The sequence below is a fragment of the Hermetia illucens genome, chromosome 1 (genome assembly GCF_905115235.1).
Source record: "Hermetia illucens chromosome 1, iHerIll2.2.curated.20191125, whole genome shotgun sequence".
Classification (NCBI taxonomy): domain Eukaryota; kingdom Metazoa; phylum Arthropoda; class Insecta; order Diptera; family Stratiomyidae; genus Hermetia; species Hermetia illucens.
The window spans coordinates 90617018-90623835 of NC_051849.1; positions in this window are offsets into that span (position 1 = coordinate 90617018).

A 6818-nucleotide genomic window follows, 5' to 3' on the forward strand; every position below is an offset into this window, starting at 1 on the left:
CCTTTTGTTTGGAAAGGTCTTTCGGAGGTTTTATGGGTACATGGGGGAATATTTTTGCAAAGAATTTCCCTTTGGAGCGAATGTCATTTTGATAGCTTGAGTCCCACTCCTCTGCTATTTGGTTGGCAACCAGAAGGTTTAAATCTATGGGTGCTAGGTGACAGTTCATCAGCGTGGCGCTGTTCTGGCCTTCGGCAGCTGCCAGATGTGCACTTTCATTTAATTTGATGCCACTCCTTGCCGGGCACCACATTATGACTACTTCTTCACCGTTCATGCATTTGATGTTGTTGTGGATTTCGTTTACCATGTAGTGAGTGGTAGACTCTTTGCCCAAGATCCGGCACGCATGTAGGGAGTCAGTAATTATGACCACTTTCTTATGACCTTTATCCAACGCGTATTTAGTGGCTAGCCAAACCGCTTGGAGTTCTGCTGATAATGTTGTGATTTGATTTAGCCTGTACTGACCCACCGTTTCAGCATGATCATTGACCACTGCAATGCTTACATCACCTCCTCTGACAGAGGCATCTGTTGCAAATATTTCGAAATTCCTGGATTTGTAGTTGCATATGGAGGAGTTGATCTCATTTGCTAAAGCCGTTTTTGGAATGTTTCTGCCTGACGCCTGATTTATAACCACTTGTAAGGTATGTGGAGGGCTTGATTTTATGTCAGCTCTCAGGAGGTCAAAGAGGTGAGAGAAACGTTTGTAGGTTGCAGAGAGGCCATTTTTAGCATCTGCACTCTCTTGGACATTCCGAAAAACATGAGGTCGATTTGCATGGAGCCTTATTACCTCCTTAGTTGCTAAAACTGTTATTCTGAGATGGGGCGGCGGTTCATTTGCCAGAGCAAAGGTGGACAGGTGGGGAGCAGTTTTGGTAAGCCCTAGGCATCTTTTTAGGATTGTGGCCGCTATTGAGGTGATTTTGTTATTCAGGTATTTGGGTGCTAATACAGATGTGGCAGCGGCGTAATCTAGGATGGGTCGTATTAGCACTCTGAACAATTTGATGCTATTTTCGGGAGGAAGGCCCCAAGAATGCCCAGTAGAGAAATTGATGACTCTAGCAGCTTTTTTAGCCTTAGAGATGGTGTCAATTGTTTGGTCTTTTAATATTAAAGATGAGTTAATTGTCTTGCCAAGGAAGGTTATCTTTTTGAATTGCTGTATGCTGATATTGCCAAGATTCAAGGGGTGTAGTGTACTACTATTTCTTTTAAGGGTAATGAATTTTGATTTGTCCGGATTTATGTGAAGGTTTAGGCTTTTGCATTCGTCAATGAGGGCTACTGTTTGTTTAATGGAGACTTCAGTTTCCATAATTGTTTTGCCAGTGGCTAATATGAAAAAATCATCAGCATATTGATAGATTTCTATGTTGGGGTCGACTGGTTTATGAAGTGAGGCCGTGTAAATATTGAATAGCGTGGGGCTCAAGACACATCCTTGGGGTATACCATTGCAAATTCCCACCTTCGCATCACCTAGGATTAGATTCCTGTTGGCCAGGAACCGTGAGATCCAGATAATGATTTCGGCTGGTATTTTATGAAAGATCATTTTAGATTCAAGGGTTTTTAGATCTACACTTTCATATGCTTTGGATACATCAAGAACTACCGCTTGCGCCTGCAGTTTGTTTGCTTTGGCTATGGAGATTGCGAGAAGGATGTCATTTAGACATGTCACAGTGGATAATCCGCTCTGATAGGCATGACTGTTGGGAGGGAGAATTTTGTGCTCTAGAATGAAATGGTTTAATCTGTTTTTGACAAGTGTGTTGAGGATTTTGGCGAAAACATTAATTAGAGATATGGGTCTGAAATTTTTAATGTCTGACAGATCTTTATTTATTTTGGGTATGGGAACTATCTTAATAGCAGACCACTCCTGTGGAGGGTTTAAATTTTGCCAGGTTTCATTAATGGAGGTAAGGAGAGCAGATTTGACCGGAGGGCTAAGCCACTGAATGTAGGTGTACGTAATTTGGTCAATACCCGGTGCAGAGTTCTTTTTCCGTTTGTTGAGGACAAGAGCGAATTCCTCAGGAGTAAAATTTTGTTGCAGCAATGGTGGCGGTAAGTTGGATGTAATATTATTTGGAGTTGGCTTGTTGTAGCTTGAGCTTAGAAAGTCTAGGTATTTCTGGTCATTTTCAGCATCCCAAATCCGGTTGCTGGATTCTTCCTCTTGAAAATTTTTAAAATTTTTTATGCTTTTCCAGAATACCTTAGTGTCTTTTTCGACACTCAGTTCTTCCCAAATCTCGTCCCAGGTTTTTTTCTTAGCCGCTTTCACCGCTTGTAACCAATTTTTGTTTGCAACCGAGAAAGATATGAAGTTGGTGTGGTTGGCATCCCTGTGGTAGGCTCTCAGAGCTTGCCTTTTCTCTACAAATAGTGTCTTCAGACCACTGTTCCACCATGGTTTATGGGAGGAGCCCTTGCGGATTTTGAATGTCGACTCTTTAATTTTGCTTTGGATTTCTGCTGTCAGACCGTTCAAATTCTCCGTGGGAGGGATGGACTGCAAGGCAGTTTTTAGATGTAGGAGGCCTATTTTGTATTTCTGTTGAATTACAATGGTGTTACTGTGGATGGCTATTGGTTTATGCTTGCTTTTGGAGATCGGTTGTGCCAGCGCGTTCCAGGACCAGGATATAGTAATGGAATTAGTAAGGGTGACATCTGGTGCAGATGCTCTTGTTTTGCCGTTTGTTACCTGGTCCACAAAGGTTAGTGAACCGTTGTTGAGTAGTCTAAAGTCAGATCTGCATAGTGCGTTTGGAGATGCCTCCCTTTACTATTCTCAATGGAGTCCCCAAGTATGAATGACCTGGCATTTAGGTCGCCCGTTATTATGGTGTTTGGGGTATTGCTCAGAAATTGAAGTAGCTTGTCCAGTTCTACTTTGAAAGTGGCCGTAGTTGTATGCGGGGGCATGTATATGGAGGCAATGGTGATGTTTGGAGTAAGGTTCATGGTCTTAGCAATAATGATGTCCATGTTGGTATCATAGGTCATTGGCCTGGCATTTATGCCTTTGCGAAATGCGAGGGCAACTCCACCATAGCCATCCTCTCTGAATTTGTACATAAGGTTGAAACCTTTTAGGTACCGAGAATGATGGGACGAGTTAAAAGTGAAGATTTCTTGTAGGGATAGTATGTCATAGCCATAAGTATTAGCAAAGTATTCAATTTCAGACTTATTGTTAGCTAGACTTTGAATGTTATATTGTAGGATGTTTACCATTTGCAATTTCTACGAACGTCAAGTCGCTTGTGATGTTGAGTTTATCAGTCTGTTTTTTTATTTTTTGCATGTCTTCTGCCAAAGATGGATCTTGTATCTTTGAAGAGATGTTGTTCATGAGTTTGATGATTTGCGCCAGTATTTTTTGGTACTCAGATACAACCGTGTACGTTGAGTGTTCGAAAACAGTTTGATTTGGCGTAAGTGGTTCTTGATAGTCACCTTTGGGAAAGGGTGTTCTGGTGTTCTGACGTAGATTTGATTTGACAGCAGAACTGAATTTTTTGCTCCCTCTGATGGTTCTGTTGAACTCATCTTGAGGATTCCTTGTCCAGTTGTTCTGATTTTCTCTTTTTTCCAGCGGAGGGAAGGCAACGTCACAGTCAACATCGCAGTCCAGTGAGTCGTAATAATTTTTCACTTCTTTAGTGGCTTCCCTCATGGAGATATTTTTTATTGCTGCCGTCTTGATAATCGCCAGGTGTTCGACCCAGATGGTGCACTTCCTGTCTCTGGCGTCATGGTCAGTCTTACCACATAAAGCACATTTTTTCCCGCATGTGTTGCCATCGCACTGATCTTTTGGACCACTGCAATTTAAGCATCTACTCACTTTCGCTTTGCAGTTAGTGGCAATGTGGCCCAATCTGCCACAAGCAAAACATTGCCTCGGTCTGTTTAAATAATGATCAACCTCAACCCTCACGCTACCGATTGAAATATGTTTGGGGATGTCAGAGCCAACGAAGGTTAATTTGACTGTTCGAGATGGAAGGAAGACATCTTTGTTTTCCTTAGATCTGAAGTTCAGCCTTTGAACTTTCGCCACTTTTATCGGGGAGTTAATGTCCTGAAGTATTTCATCTTCTGTGAAATCTGTGGGGATGCCTTTAATAATCCCAAATCTATGGGTATCTCTCAAGGAAATAAATGCTTTTAGCCCTAATGTGACCAAGCGATTGTCGGATGCCAAATTGTTCGCGCAGGACGCTGATTTGCAAAAAACTTTTACCCTCGTAGGCCCATCTTCCTTGACCGTAACTACCTGGTCTTTGAGGTTGAGACGCCTCGTAAGTTTATGGAAATTGAGGGGTTTGAAACCCTCAATTCTTTCCTGTCCGTTAACCTTATCTATGTATGTCATGGGGTTGCTTCTCTCCACACATACTGTGTACGTTTTGCATTGAGCGTTCTCACTGTACCTGTACACTGGGGCTGTTTGCTCCATCGGAACTATTTTTTGTTTTTCCATTGGTGAAAGGGTCTTGCTTTGGTCCTGAGATTGGGTGACCTCAGGGAAAGCTTGGAGTTTAGTCGTGGCTGGTAGAAATCCAGAAACCTTTTGTTGTTTAATTGTGGGAGACTGGATTGGGGATCTTGACAGGCTCCTCGAAGCCCTTCGCTCTTTCCTGGTTAGGACATAGCCACCGATTTCAGTTGGGCTTTTGAACTGTGGCCCTACAGCTGCCTGAGGAGATGTTGGCATTTGGGAAACAGACCGGTCAAAATTTATTTTCCCCTTGTCCGGGGGTTCACACTCCCTAACCTCCATGGCCTATCTTGACAGATGCCAGAATGCCTGTTTACAGGGGAAAAACCACCAAAGGATACAGGGGCAGATTTCTACTTACAAGATTGATTGCGTGAAGAAGCAGAAATAAAACTAAGGCACTTACCTTTTTCCTTAAGCAGGAACCGATTCACCGCCAAAACTATCAAAAACAGAAGGAAAACACGGTTTATTACACCCACGCGGATAGGCAAAAAGAAAATTAGCTTCAAACTAAAAACGCACTGTCGATACAAACACGAAATGCGTCTGCCCACGGCAGATGTCACGAAGCAAGTGAATTCGATAGTATGGTCATGCAATTCACGCTAAAGAGAATTAACTTGCCAAGCTTAGTCTGCACATCGAAGTCAATGGGAAACGACCAAAAAGCCGATTGGAGGAACGATGCCTTGATACTCTGGATGGTGATTTGAGAGCGACTCTACCCAGATCAGGCTTTCGACCGAACAAATTGGCGCAACAAAGTGGCATCATGTAGATCTGAGGCAGGAGGAGCATTAATTGAGGATGTGATCCGCGTGAGTCTTCCTTCTCGATCGTGGCACTCGGTGCTCGAATCACATGGCTCTATGCACGCTGCCGAGTGATTTTATATTTTTGTTTTCCAGTTTTAGCTCGCGTTTTTTTTCCACTAGGTTCTGGCGTAATGCCATGTTTTTCAGTTTTGCCGGTTCCGGTACGGACCCAAGCAATGGTTAAAATGAGCAGCGAAGTTTTGGTAAATGACGCGCAAGAGACTGGAGTGCGCAAAAAAAAACCCCTTGGAGCACCAACTTTCGGGTTGTTTGGATACCTCTGAACTCTAGGCCGACTCTGGAAAACCAAGGTAGTCTTTTCACCATCACCGACACCGTTCACCGACACTACAAAATGCCAATAGGCTAAAGGATTAATATCACAATTTTGGAAGTGCTTCCTTGGACAGTCGGCTTGGTAAGAGAAGGAGGGAGAGAAACGATCTCCTCTGTGGGCGAGTATTCGCAGGAAGATGGAAAGAAAACTTGAAATTAAGGAATAATAGGTGAACCCACAAAATTTTTACCCCGTACCGGGATTTCCTCTCTGCGACCCACAAACTGGTATCCAGAGCAAAATTTTTTTGAAGATTTTCCTGCAGAGTAATAATAATAATCGTTGGCATAACAATCCAATTGGATCGGGTCATTGAAGTGTGTTAGAGCACTTCATTCATAAGACCGTAACGGTACACTACAGGCTTACAGTACCCTATAGTACCCTATTATTACCCTGATTTACTGCTGAGACTACTGGTATCCGCGACCTTCCGTACGACAACCTTGTGCTCTAACAAGCTATCCGGACAGGTGTAATCAAATACGTCCGTTTATTACCACGGTCGCAGTCGATTGTTAGAGTTTGTTTTATGGATAATAGAGCCCAGGGTTGTTGGATTCGCAGCATTGCCGACGAGTCTTGTTAGCAGACATGAAAAGTCGGGAAACCGGAAGCTTGACGCTTCAGGTATAAAAGGTTTTGTGTTTCCCTAAGTGAGGAGCATGACGTAGTTCTCCATTTGCTGATAGCATTGACCCGAAACTGGTGTTCTTTGTGATCGACGTATCAGCGCACATCCCAAATCTAAAATTTACTGCAATGTCGTCCGTCTGCCGCTCTCTTTAGTTCTGAGTGTTGGCCGACTATAAAGGACAATGAACGGGACTTGCGATAATGGGGACGAAGATGTTGCATTGCACTGGTGGCGTGACACGTTTTGATCACGTCTGAAATGAGAATATCCGCGGTCGATATGGGTTTGCACCGATCGTGGAAAAACTGCAAGAGAGGCGTTTTCGATTGTGTGGTCACGTAATTCAGGCTAACGAGAATTCAACAACCAGTATTGGTCAGAACATTGAAGTCAATGGTAAGCAACCAAAAAGCCGGACAAAACAACGGTGGCTTGATACACTGGATGGGGATTTAAGGTCTCGCGATTACATCCTGATCAGGCATTTGATAA